We start from the raw sequence: 14,651 nt of genomic DNA on the forward strand, positions 1-14,651 counted from the left end.
ACAAAATTATTGAAAATAACAATTCTTTTAGGTGGGTCCCTGGGAGTAGAATTCCTGGGTCATATGGTAATTGTGTGTATAACAGTTTTAGAACCTTCAAATTATTTTCCACAGCAGCTGCAGCTTCTGCATTCCTACCAGAAAGTACAATGTTTCCAGCGTCTTCACATCATCACCAAAGCTTGCTAATTTCTATTTATTTCTAATTGTAGCCATCCTAGGGGGTGTGAGGTTGTCTCTTTTTTAACTGAAGTATAGTTGATATACCATCTTTTATTAGTTTTAAGTATACAAGACAGTGGTCCACCAGTTACCTACATTATTAAATCCTCGCCCCAACTAGTGCAGTTACTATCTGACAACATAGAAAGATGTGACAGAATCATGAGCTATATTCTCCATGCTATACTACCAGTCCCATGACCAACTTATATTATGGCTGAGAATTTTTGTGCCCCTTTATCTGCCCCATCCACCCCACCCACTCACACCAACCCCTCCCCCATGGTAACCACCAGCCTCTTTTCAGTGTCTATGGGTCTACTGCTATTTTGTTAAAATTTTTTATAGATGCCACAAATAAGTGAAATCATACGGTGTTTTTCTTTTTCTGCTTGGCTTATTACTCTCAGCATTATGCCCTCTAGTTCCATCCATTTTGTTGCAAATGGCAGGATTTCTTTCTTATGGCTGATAAATATTCCATTGTGTATATGTGCCACTTTTTCTTTATCCATTCATCTATTGATAGACACTTAGGTTGCTTCCATATCTTGGCTACTGTAAATAATGAGGCAGTGAACAAGGGGGTGCATATATCTTTTCAAATCAGGGATTTGTTTCCTTCATGTAAATTCCTAGAAGTGAAATTACTGGGTCATATCATATTTCTATTTTTAGTTTTTAAGGAACCTTCATACTCTTTCCACAGTGGCTGCACCAATTTGTATTCCCACTGACAATGTATAGGAGGGTTCTCCACATCCCTACCCATATTTGTTACTTCTTGTATTTTGAATGGTGGCCATTCTGACTGATGTGAGGTGGTATCTCATTGTGGTTTTGATTTGCATTTCCCTAATGATTAGTGATGTGGAGCATCTTTTCATGTGCCATTTGACCATCTATATTGCTTATTTGGAAAAATATTTGTTCAAGTCCTTTACCCATTTTTAAATCAGGTTATTTGTTCTTTTGGTGTTGAGTGGTATGAGTTCTTTATATATTTTGGATGTTAATCCCCTATCAGGTAAATCATTAATGAATAAATTCTCCCATACTCTAGGCTGCCTTTTTGTTCTGTTGATGGTGTCCTTTGCTGTACAGAAGCTTTTTGGTTTCATGTCGTGCTACTTGTTCATTTTTATTTTGTTTCCCTTGCCTGGGGAGATGCCCAGAAAAAAATTTCTCATGCTTATGTTCATGAGACTTTTGCCTATGTTTTCTTCAAACAGTTTTATGGTTTCATGTCTTACATTTAGGGCTTTAATCCATTTCAAGTTTACTTTTATGTATGGAGTTAGACAACAATCCAGTTTCATTCTCTTGCATGTAGCTGTCCAGTTTTCCCAACACCAGTTACTGAAGAGACTATCTTTTCCTTATTGTATATTCACAGCTACTTTATCATATATTAATTGACTATACATGTGTGTCATATATTAATTGACTATACATGTGTGGTCTTACATCTGGGATGTCTGTTCTGTTCTGTTGATCTATTGGTCTATTCTTGTGCCAGATCCATACTGTTTTGATTACTGTAGCTTTGTAGGATAGCCTGAAGACGGAGAGCATGATACCCCCAGCTTTGTTCTTCTTATTCAGGATTGCTTTGGCTATTTGAGGTCTTTTCTCATTAAATATGAATTTTAGGATTATTTGTTGTAGTTCATTGAAAAATGCTGTTAATGTTTTGATAGGGATTGCATTGAATCTGTAAATTGTTTTGGGAAGGTTGGCCATTTTGACAATATTAATTTTTCCTGTTTCCATGAACACAGTTTAAATTTCCATTTATTTGTGCCTTCTTCAGTTTCTCTCATCAGTGTCTCACACTTTTCTGAGGACAGGTCTTTCACCTCCTTGGTTAGGTTTACTCCTAGGTTTTTTATTCTTTCTGATGCAATTATTAATAGAATTGTTTTGATTTCTCTTCTCATTGATTGGCTTTGTAATTTTTTACTATATAATAATGCTAACAGATTTCTGTGTATTAACTTTATATCCTTTTGGCTTTGCTGAACCCAGTTATTCTAATAGTATTTTGGTGGAGTCTTTAGGGTTTTCTATATATAGTATCATGTCATCTGCAAATAGTGACAATTTAACTTCTTCCTTACCAGTTTGGATGCATTTTATTTCTTTATCTTGTCTAATTGCTGTGGCTAGGTCCTCCAGTACTATATTGAATATAGTACTTTGTTGAGCATAATGTTAGCTGTGGGTTTGTTGTATATGGCCTTTATTATGTTGAAGTGTGTTCCACCTCTACCCATTTTGTTGAGAATTTTTATCCTGAACGGATGTTAAATTTTGTCAAATGCTTTTTCACTTTGTTGAGATGATCATCTGGTTTATGTCCTTCTTTTTGTTAAGTGTGGTGTATGATGTTGATTAATTTATGAATATTGTGCCATCCTTGTATCCCTGGAATAAATCCTACTTGGTTGTAATGGATGAGCCTATTGATGTATATTTTGAATTCAGTTTGTTAATATTTTGTTGAGGATTTTTGCATCTATGTTCATCAGAGATACTGGTCTATAATTTTCTTTTTTTTTTTTGTAGTGTCCTTGTCTGGTTTTAGTATTAGAGTGATGCTGGCCTCATAGAATGAGTTTGGAAGTATTCCTTCCTCTTCAATTTTTTGGAATACTTTCAGAAGGATGGGTTTTAGCTCTTGTTTAAGTGTTAAGTAGAATTCAGCTTTAAAGCCATCTGGTGCTGGATTTTGTTTCTTGGGAGTTTTTTTGTTACCAATTCAAATTTGTTACTGATAATTGGTCTGTTCAGATTTTCTGCTTTGTCCTGAGTCAGTCTTGGAAGGTTGTATATTTCTAGGAATTTGTCCATTCTAAGCTGTCCAACTTATTGGCATATGATTTTTTATATAATTCTCTAATTATTATTTGTATTTCTGTGCTGTCAGTTGTAACTATTTCTTTTTTGTTTATGACTTTATTTGTGTGCTCTCTTTTTGTTGATAAGTCTGGCTAGGGGGTTGTCTATTTTGTTCATCTTCACAAAGACTCAGCTCCTGGTTTCATTGATTTCTTTCTATTGTTTTACTCTCTATTTTATTTATTTTTGGTCTGATCTTTATTATGTCCCTCCTACTAACCTTGGGTTTCATTTATTCTTTTTGCAGTTTCTTCAGTTGTGAGTGTAGACTGTCTATTTGTGATTGTTTTTGTTTCTTAAGATAGGCCTGTATTGCTATGTACTTCCCTCTTAGAACTGTTTTGTGGCATCTCACATATTTTGAACTATTATATTTTTGTTTTCATTTGTCTCCATGTATTGCTTGATTCCTTCTTTGATTTGTTCATTAATCCATTGATTATTTAGAAGCATGTTGTTTCGCCTCCATGTGTTTGTGGGTTTTTCGGTTTTGTGTTATTTGTTTCTAGTTATATACCATTGTGATCTGAAAAGGTGCTTGATACAATTTCAATTTTTTGAATTTATTGAGGTTTTTTTTGTGTCCTAATACATTATCTATTCTGGAAAACATTCCATGTGCACTTGAGAAGAATGTATACCATGCTGTTTTGGGTTGAAGTATTCTGTATATATCTGTTAAGTCTATCTGATCTAGCGTATTGTTCAGTGTCTCTGTTTCCTTATTTGCTTTCTGTCTGGTTGATCTGTCCATTGATGTAAGTGGTGTGTTAAAGTCCTCTAATATGATTAACTTGCAGTCTATTTCTCCCTTTAGTTCTGTTAGTATTTGTTTTATATATTTAGGTGCTTCTATGTTGGGCGCATAGATATTTATAATGGTTATATCCTCTTGTTAGATGGATCCCTTTGTCATTATGTAATGTCCATCTTTGTATCTTGTTAATTTCTTGGTTTTGAAGTCTATTTTGTCTGATACAAGTACTGCTACCCCTGCTTTTTTCTCTCTATTATTTGCATTAAATATATTTTTACTTCCCTTCACTTTCAGTCTATATATGTCTTTGGGTCTAAAATGAGTTCTGTAGGCAGCACATAGATGGGTCTTGTTTCTTTATCTATTTTGCCACCCTGTGTCTTTTGATTTTTGCATTCAGTCCATTTATATTTAATATAGTTACTGATAGGTATGTAGTTATTACCATTTTATTAATTGTTTTCTAGTTGTGTTTTGTAGTTCCTCTCTGTACCTTTCTTTCTTTCTAATACACTTCTCTTGTTGTTTGATGGTTTTCTTTAGTGTTGTGGTTGGATTTCTTTAAAAAATTTTTGTGTATATCTGTTATAGGCTTAAGGATTGTGGTTACCATAAGGATCATAGATAGTTTCCTAAAATATAGCCATCTATATTTGTAACTCTATTTGAAACATGGTCTAAAAGTACTTCTTTTTTATTCTTCTTCCTCCTCCAAACTTTAAGTATTAGATATCATAACCTGCATTTTTTGTGTATCCCTTGACTGCTTTTGTATACAGTTGATTGTATTACCTTTTTAGAAAAACTTCATACTAGTTTATAATTGATCTACCACCTTTACTGTGGGTTTATTTTCACTGATGAAAACTATTTAGGCGTAAGATCATTTCTATCTACAGAAATTCCTTTAACATATCCTGTAAGGCTTGTGTAGTGGTGGTGAATTCTTTTAACTTCATATATCTGGGAAACTTTTAATCTCTCCTTCAATTCTGAATGATAACCTTGCTGGGTTGAGGATTCTTGGTTGAAGGTCCTTCTGTTTCAATACATTAAGTATTTCATGCCACTCCCTCTGGCCTGTAAAGTTTCTGCTGATAACCTCATGGGGCTACCCTTAAAAGTAGTTTTTTACATCTCTGTAGCTGCTTTCAATACCCCCTTTTTATCTTTAATCTTTGTCATTTTAATTATTCTTTGTCTTGGTGTTGTCTTTCTGGGGTTCCTTTTGTTAGGGACTTTCTGCCCTTCCTGAAGCTGGGTGTCTATATCCTTCCCCACGTTGGAGAAGTTTTTAGCTATTATTTCTTCAAAGAGAATATGCTCCTTTTTCTCACTCTTCTCCTTCTGGTACCCCTATTATTCAAATATTGTTTGGTTTGGAGCTGTCACATAGCTCCCTTAGCATCCTCTTAATTCTAGGGATTCTTTTTTCCCTCCATTCCTCAGCTTTGTTGTTTTCCAGTTCTCTAATTGCCATCTCATCAATTGTCTCCTCTACTTGAAACAATCTGTTATTCATTCCTTCCATTGTTTTTTCATTTCAGTTACTGTATTCTTCTGCTCTGAGTGGCTCTTTTTCAAATCTTCTATCTCTGTTGGAATCCTCCTCATCTATACTTTTCTGCAGAACAATGAGCATATTTATGACTGTTCTTTTGAAATCTTTTACAGGAATATTGGTGATCTCCATTCCATTTAGCCCTCTTATTCTGTTATTTTGTTTGGAACATATTCTTCTCCCTCCACATTTTGTCAAGGTTTCTGTGTTTCCTCCTCTGTATTAGATAGATCTGCTGTGCTTCCAGGTCTAGAAAGTAATGCGTTTATGAAGAAGGAATCCTGTGGTGCCCAGAAGTTCAAGACATTTTGCACACCTGTGCCTATTCTGATTTGCAGTGGAGCCATAGTTGATGTTGGTGGGCTGTGGGTGGGGCTGCCTTTCTGCCTGTCTGCTGGTAATAGTTGGTCTCTGTCAGCAGAGCCTCTTTGTGGTCCATGCAGTGGCACTTCTGCTGTGATTGTTGTGGGCAGAGCCACCTTTCTGCCTGTCTGCTGTCAGTGGCCCATCTCAGTCCCCCACAGTTTCCTCTAGCTTCAGCTACCTTTCATGAGCCATACAGCAGCGCTTCTGTGGGGATTGTTATGGGCATGCCACCTTCTGCCTACCCAGCACTGATGGTGGTGGTGCTGGGCTAGCAGGGCAAGCAGAGTGGGTGCACAGGGAAGAGTGGCATGGGGCTGGGTAGCCAGCAAGGAGGAATCAGTGTTTGGAACTGGATCCTGCATGTGCCTCCCCAGTTGGGCTGGGAGAGGGTCAGGGAAGCTGGAAAAGTCTCCACCCACCTGCCAGGCAGCAAAGCCTGACTGTTGCTGGGCTGAAGGGCCTGGGTAGGAAGGTGTACAGAGAAGCACTTCAGGGATGAGCTACCAGTGAGGGAGATGGAGCATTTGGGGCTCCCACATGTGCCCAACCAGTTGGGCTGGGGGAGGGATGGGGAAGCCTCATCCACCTGCTGTTTCCTCTATAGAAAGAGTTCCATCCATTCCCTGCCTTCTGGAACCCTTTCTGCCTGTGGTAAATCTTTCAAACTGATGTCTCTGTGTTGGGTCTCAGTGGGACCGACAAAGCATACCTGTCCTCCACAAGCAGCAGGATTCTCAGCCTTCCAGAATGCTCCAACTCTTCCTGGTGTCCAGCCCCATTAATCACCAAAGCCCAATGCAATGTGGACTTGTGGACTCGTGTTCCCAGAGCAGATCTCCAGGGCTATGTGTGCATAGTTTCTGAGTATTTATCCTCTACCCACTTCTGCCTCCCTCCCTCTTATGGGCTGGGATGGGGAAAGGGCTTGGGTCTTCCTCATTCATGGCTCTGCTGCTTTATCCTTTTCTGTGTGGCTTTCTCTTCTTCACCAGTTGTAAATGGTCTGTTCTGCAGTCTTTAGGTCATTTTAAGGGTTATTTGTACCTGCTGTAGTTTCTTCCTTGGTGTGCATGTGGGACGTTTCTTCCTCACCTTCCTACTCCACCACCTTTTTTGCTGGAAGTTGAGGTTGTATCTTATTGTGGTTTTGATTTTTGCATTTTCCCAGTGATTGATAATCTTTTCGTGTGCTTGTTGTCCATATGTATATATGTGTATATATATATATATATTCTTTGGAGAAATGTTTGAGTCTTTTGAACAATTTAATTGGATTGTTCATCTTTTTGTAATTGAATTGTAATAGTTCTTTATATAATCTGGATACTTGACCCTTATCATTATTTGCAAATATTTTCTCTCATTCTGGAAATATGCATCACTTTCTTGATGAATAAAAGTCCTTACTTTCCCTGAAGTCCAATTATCTATTTATTTTTTAAAGTTGCTTGTACTTTTTGTGTCACATCAAAAAACTATTGCCAAGTCCAAGGTCATGAATATTTGACCAATGTTTTCCTCAGAATTTAATTTTATCTCTAACATTTAGCTCTTTGATCCATTTTGAATTAATTTTTGTGTATATTGTAACATAGTGGTCCAGCTTCACACGTTTTCATGTGCATATCCAGTTGTTCCAGCACCACTTTTTGAATGCTATTTTTCCCCATTGAATGATCTTGGCATATTTGTCAATTCCTTGAGCAATGGCCATACTAATCTTCCTTGTGTCATTCTAATTTTAGTATATGTGCTGAAGTGAGTACCCTTTTTTAAATGCCAAATAATATTCCATTGCATGTATGTACCACATTTTCTTTATCTGTTCATCTGTTTATAGACATTTAGGTTATTTCCATATCTTTGCTATTGTGAACAAGGATGCAATGAGCATAAGAGTGCTAATATCTCTTCGAGATCCTGATTTCAATTATTTTGCATCAATACTCAGAAGTTGGATTACTGGATCACATGGTAGTTCTATTTTTAATTTTTTGAGAAAACTCCACACTTGTTTCCATAATGACTGGGCTATTTTGCATTCCCACCAACAGTGTATGAGAGTTCTAATTTCTCCACATCCTCACTAACCTTTGTTGTCTTTTATTTTAATTATAGCGATCCTGACTATGTATGGTCAGGAGGTATGAGGAGGTATCTCATTGTGGTTTTGGTTGCATTTCCCTGATGGTTAGTGATTTTGAGCACTTTTTCATATTCTTTTTGGCCATTTGTGTGCCTTCTTTGGAGAAACATCTATTCAAGTCCTTAGCCCATTTTCTATAAAACACTTATGAAAGAAATTAAAGACACAAATAAATGGAAAGCCATCCCACGTTCATGGATCATAAGACTTAATAGTATTAAAATGTCCATATTACCCAATGGAATCTACAGATTCAGTGCAACCCCTATCAAAATCCTACTGGCATTTCTTACAGAAATAGAAAAAAATTTATAAAATTCTTGTGGAACCACAAAAGACATGAGTAGCCAAATCAATCTTGAGAGAAAAGGACAAAGCATAATTCTTTCTGATTTCAAAATATATTATAAAGCTATACTAATCAAAAGGTATTAGCATACAGACAGACATATAGACCAATGAACAAAATACAGAACTTGGAAGTAAATCCATACATATATGGTAAACTGATCTTTGACATGGTTGCCAAGAATACAAAACGAGTATAGAATAGTCTCTTCAACAAATGGTGCTGGGAAAATTGGATATTTTCCATGCAAAAGAATTAAATTGGAGCCTTATCTTGCACTTTATATAACAAGTAAAAATGGACTGAAGCCTTAAGTGTTAAGATCTGAAAATATAAAACTTCTAGAAAAACATGGGAAGAAAGGTTCATGACATTGTTCTTAGCGATGATTTCGTAGATATTACACCCAAAGCACAGGCCAAAAGAGCCAAAATAGACAAGTGGGACTAGGTCACACAAAAAAGCTTCTTCACAGCAAAGGAAATAGTCAACAGAGTTAAAAGGCATCCTGTGAAATGGGATCAAATATATGCAAACCATATATCGAACAAGGTGTTAATATCCGAAATACACAAGGAACTCCTACAACCCAACAGCAAAAAACCCCACTAATAACTCAGTTTAAAAATGGGGTAGAAGCTTGTTTTGTGACCTAATATATAGTTTATCCTGAGACTATTCCATGTACATACAAGAAGAAGGTATTGTATACTACTTTGGGGTGCTGTCTGTTAAGTCCAGCTCATTTATAACAGTTCAACTCCTGTATTTCCTTATTGATCTTCTTTCTGGGTGTTCTGACTGTTACTGAAAGTGAGAAGTGAAGTTTTTGACTATTAACGTAAAACTATTTTTCTCTTTGATTTTGTCAAATTTTGCTTCATGTATTTTGGGATTCTCTTATAAGGTGTGCATATATTTATAACTGTTATATTAATTTTTAACAAATGGCCTCTTACCAATATGTAATGTCATTCTTTGCCTCTTGTAACTAGTTTTACTTAAATACTATTTTGCCTAATATTTGCATAGCCACCTCTGGTCTCTTGATTATAATTTGCATGAAAAATCTTTTCCATCCTTTCACTTTAAACCTATTTGTATCTTTATAAAAAATGAGTCTCTGGTAGGCAGACTATAGCAGGTTTCTATTTTTTAGTCCATTCTACCAATCTCTCACTTTTAATTGGAGAGTTTAGTCCATTTACATTTAAGATAATTACTGATAAAGAAGGACTTCTGCCATTTTATCATTGTTCTTTATATATCTTCTATTGTTTTGTTCTTCAATTCCTCTAATACTACCTTATTTTATATGTAATTGATTTTTTTTTACAGGATACCATTTTGACTGCTTTCTCATTTTGTTTTCTATATTTTTTCAAGTTTTTTTTAAATGTATACCCTGGGGACTATAATTAATATCACAAACTTTGAACAATCTAGTTTAAATTAATATCAACACAGCCTCAATAGTATATAAAAACTTTGCTCCTATATTAGCTCTGTCCCACTTTTGTAGTTATTGTTATAAATTACATTCTTATATATTGTTTCCATTAGCATAGACTTTATAAGTGTTGTTTTATGCATTTGAATTTTAAATAACTAGGGAAAACAGGGAATTACGAACCAGAAATATGATAAAAATAGATTGTATATTTACCTATATTGTTGCCTTTGTCACTGTTATTTATTTCATTGTTTGACTTTGATTTACTGCCTAGTATCGTTTCATTTCAGCTGCCAAGACTAACTTTGGCATTTTTTGTAGGGCAGATCACAAATGATGAATTCATTCAGTTTTGTCTATCTGGGGATGTCTTAATTTCTCTTTCCATTTGAAACATAATTTTGCCAGATATAGAATTCTTGATTGACATATTGACAGTTTTTTTCTGTCAGTGCTTTAAATATGTTGTCCCACTGCCTTCTGGCCTCTGTGGTTTCATTTTCTTATTTATTAAGGTATCGGTGACATACAATCTTATGAAGGTTTACCATGAGGAGCATTGTGGTTACACATTCACCCGTAATATCAAGCAAGTCTCTCCCAGCCCATTGTAGTCAATGTCCATCAGCGTAGTAAGATGCTATAGAGTCACTACTTGTGTTCTCTGTACTATACTGCCTTCCCCATGACCTACTTATATTGTGAGTGCTGATTATAATGCCCTTTAATCCCTTTTTTTCCTCCCACCCCACCCACCCTCTCCAACCCCTTCCCTTTGGTAACCACTAGTCCCTTCTTGAAGTCTGTGAGTCTGCTGCTGTTTTGTTCCTTCAGTTTTGCTTTGTTGTTACACTCCATAAATGAGCAAAATCATTTGGTACTTGTCTTCCTCCACCTGGCTTATTTCACTGAGCATAATACCCTCCAGCTCCATCCCTGTTGCTGAAAATGGTAAGATTTGTTTTCTTCTTATGGATGATAATATTCCATTGTGTATATGTAACATATCATCTTTATCCATTCATCCTCTGTGGTTTCTTACGAGAAATAAACTGTTAATCTTATTGAGGATTCCTTTTACTTGATGTGTCAGTTCTTTTTGCTGCTTTCAAGATTCTGTCTTTATCTTTGTCTTTATGCAGCCACTGTCTTACTAAGAGAGAGTTTTGAGTTAGGCGAATAAAGGCAAGCACCTTGCATGTGTTCTCAGGGAAACCCTAGACAGGCCAAAATGGGGAACAAGGTGTACTGTTTCCTCCAGAACAACATGCCTACACCAGGGATGTAAGCTAATGTCTTCAAGACCACCACCATGGAGGGGAGGGAGGTTGGACAGGCTAAGTTAAAATGCCACAAGCCTCTCCTATCCTTAGTATTCTTTTTATTGATTCAGCATTCACTTGGTTGCTATAAACTTTTATTTTGCTGAGTCTGACAAAGTTAATTCTTGACAGTTTTGTTTACTTTTTGTGTGTGTGTTTCTGAGGAGGAAGAGGACTTTCAAATTCCCTACTGTACTATTTTTGCTGATGTCACTCCTCTGTACTCTACCTACCTGTTCTTTGCCTGTACTGTACCATTTTTTTCCCATTAGAGCCCTTAGCATGTTAATCATAGTTGTTTTAAATTCCCTGTTTGATCATTCTAAATGTGTGCCATATCTGGATGTTGTTCTGATGTTCACTTTATCTCTTTAGACTGTATATTATTTCCTTGTAGCATGGATTGTAATTTTTTATTGAAAGCTGGAATGATGTATTGGATGATAAAAACTAAGGTAAACAGGCCTTTAGTATGAGGTTTTATGTTAACCTGCATATGAGTTGGGCTTTGTTTAGTGCTTACTCTAGCTGTGCCAAAGGCTTCCGTTGCCTCCAGCATCCTTATTTTTGTATCTCCTATTATTTTTGGTTGTCCCTAAAAACTCCTTCTTAACTCGAGTCTGGGTCTTCCAGGCCTTTCCACTGCAGTATAACAGTATAATAATCACTGTTACTGTACTAGACTGTGTTACTGTTGTGGTCCTGGTATGGGGGGAAGTGAAGTGCTCTATAATCTTATGTTTAAATCTCAGTCTTCTAGTAGGCCTATTTCCCTGGGCTGTGACCTTCACAAGTGTCTCTCAGCTATTTTTTTCTCCTCTTCACTGAGACAGAAAGTCTAGAGGGGGCTGGAATTGAGTAATTTCCCCTCTCTCGGGTACTCTATAATTCTGGTAAAGTCCTTTTCCGTGCTGAGTAGGAGGCCTTTGCTAAGGAGAAAGTGCTTGGTGTATTTCAAAATGTTCCTTTCGCCCATCAGAAGCATGAGGAATTTTCCTTATGTTTCCTTATTAGAACTTGGTAGGGTTTCTGGAGGCAAAAATCATGAAAATGTGGTGATCCCTCTGTGCCAAAACTACAGCCCCCAGGAGTCTCTCACTCTCATGCTAGTCCATAATTTGCCTCCAATAATTTGCTGAAGTGACAGTTTAAGTGTTCCTACCAGTTTATGGCTACACTGGCTTCCACTCCAGGCCGACTGACTTTAGCTATGATTCTGTCTTGGCTTGTCCCTCCAGATTTTAGGGTGGCTATTTGCCCTGCAACCTCACTTTTCTGAGGAGTATAAGAAAAGGTAACACTTTCCAGGTTATTTGGATTTTTTCTTATTGTAAGTCCAGGAATGAGCATTTCTAAGCATTTAGAAGGTAGAGCTGAAGCCAAAAGTCACGTGTTTTTTTTTATTACACTGGATATATTGAACAAAACTTCATTCTTGAAATTCTCCTACTACTAATCCCTGTGATACATAATCTGCTTTTCATACAACCTCTCATGGGTCTTATTCTCAGAATCCTTTCTGGTTTCTTTTCATATGCTTGCCATCATGTATCGGTTGTTCACTTGGGCTTTGTCCTTGACACTTTGACCGTTTCACTGTCTTTATTCTCTCTGGCTGAACATATCCAAAATAGCAGCTCTATCTACTATTCCTAAACGTAGAACCCAAGCCCAGACTCTTTCCCTAAGTCTCTGACCCTCATCTTCATAAACATGTCCAAAAGCGATCTTATTATTTTCCCTCCAAAACTTGTTCTGCCACCTATATTCACTTTCTCTTGGATATCACCACTATCTACACAGCATTCCAGGCCAAAAAGCATGCCATCATCAAAGACTCCTACCTTTCCTCAGCAACCATGGAAACCACCAGAGCCTGTGGGTCTTCCTTCCTTATTTTTCCTTGTATTCTTTTTTCTTTTCCATTCACCTGCTTTGGCACTATTTTAATTCTATATTTGGTCTGGATTACTGTAATGGACCTTGTATTAATCAGAACTCTGGGTTTTCAATGTAAGAAATTGGACTCCAACTAACTTAAGCAAAAAAGGAAAGATAAAAAATAGAAAAGGAAGAGGAAGAATTTATTAGCTTAAGTAACTGAAAAATCAGAAGAGTGGAATTTTTTCAGGCTTTTCTGGATGCAGAGGTTGATATGTGTCAGCAGGACTTGCTTTTCCCACCCTTTGTCTCCAATGGGCAGCTTCTGATAGTAAGAACATGGCTACTGGCAGCCCCAAGCCTACACAAACCTTTTGGCTAGCCATTCCAAAAGACAGCAAGCATCTTTCTTTATAGCTTCAGGAAAAGCTATTTTGTAAGTTTGGTTGGGCTACATGACCAACCTCAAACTAATCACTGTGGCCAAAGGGGGCAGGGGTTAAGATAATAAAGAGGTGTTTTGATTGCTCAGGTCTCAGGTCACTTGTCCACTCCTGAGGTTGGAAGAGGGCAGATGAGCACCACCTTAATCATGTGGCCTGAGCAGGATATTAAGATGGGAAAGAGTTGGTACTTGGATGACCAGGATGTTGGACAAGGAGCATGTGTCCACTCCAGCCTCCTGACGTCCCGACCTCTTCTTTGGTCCCTTTTAATCCTTCCTGCAGACTGCTTTTAGAGTAGAACAAGCTGTAGTTATAAAAATGTTTTTTGTTGAAAATTGTTTAGGACGTCATCCAATACATTTAGCATGAAGTTCAAATGCCTTAGTTTAAGGCACAGGGTCCTTTCCTGATCTGGTTTTTGCCTAGTTCTCTAGCATCATCTTATTCCGCTTACCAGCAAGTATATCAAACTTCTTCACACACTATTTTGAAAATCTGTGCCTTGTCAAGTACTATTCTTTCTTTCTAAATGTCTCCCATTATCTTTCAACCCCTTTTATAAAACCTAGTAAACTCCTTTTTGCCCTCTGAAGCTCACTTGAAGGGTCATCAGGTCTTTTGGGAAACTCCCTTTTCCAAGTTTGCTTTAAATATGCCCTCTCCTGCTTTAATTGCATCCTGTGGTCCACCCTTTAATAATACATTTTATGCAATGTATTTATTTGCTTGTTTACAAGTCTGCTTCCATTTTACCATATGTTCTTTTATAGTGAGTACATGTGTTCTATTCAATGTGTATTTGTCCTCAATACTTAGCTCAGAACCTGGTGCATAATAAGAACCTGGAAAATGCTTTAAAAAACTGAACACCCAACACTTGTCAGGCCTCCATACCATTAAACCCCAAACAACAAATGACACATTCTTTGTTTCAAAATCATTTGGGTAGGCCATTACTATTTAGACTTAGCTTTATGAAACTTTCTACTTATTGCTACCTGATTCAAAATGGATGATTTATATGTAACAGTACCATTGATGCACATAAGAAATTTAATTCAATTGATTATCATCTTTTGGAAACTCTCAGTCTATGTGAGGTCCCAGACAGCAAGGATCACATTTCATTCATTGCTTCACAGTCAATGCCTGACTCACAGATGTGCTCACTGAATGGTTATTGGATAAATAAACATACACATCCTTGTTTTTCTGACTAACCTCTCAACAACTTGTAATAAAACTGA

Source organism: Manis javanica, chromosome X, assembly GCF_040802235.1.
Source record: "Manis javanica isolate MJ-LG chromosome X, MJ_LKY, whole genome shotgun sequence".
Taxonomy (NCBI): domain Eukaryota; kingdom Metazoa; phylum Chordata; class Mammalia; order Pholidota; family Manidae; genus Manis; species Manis javanica.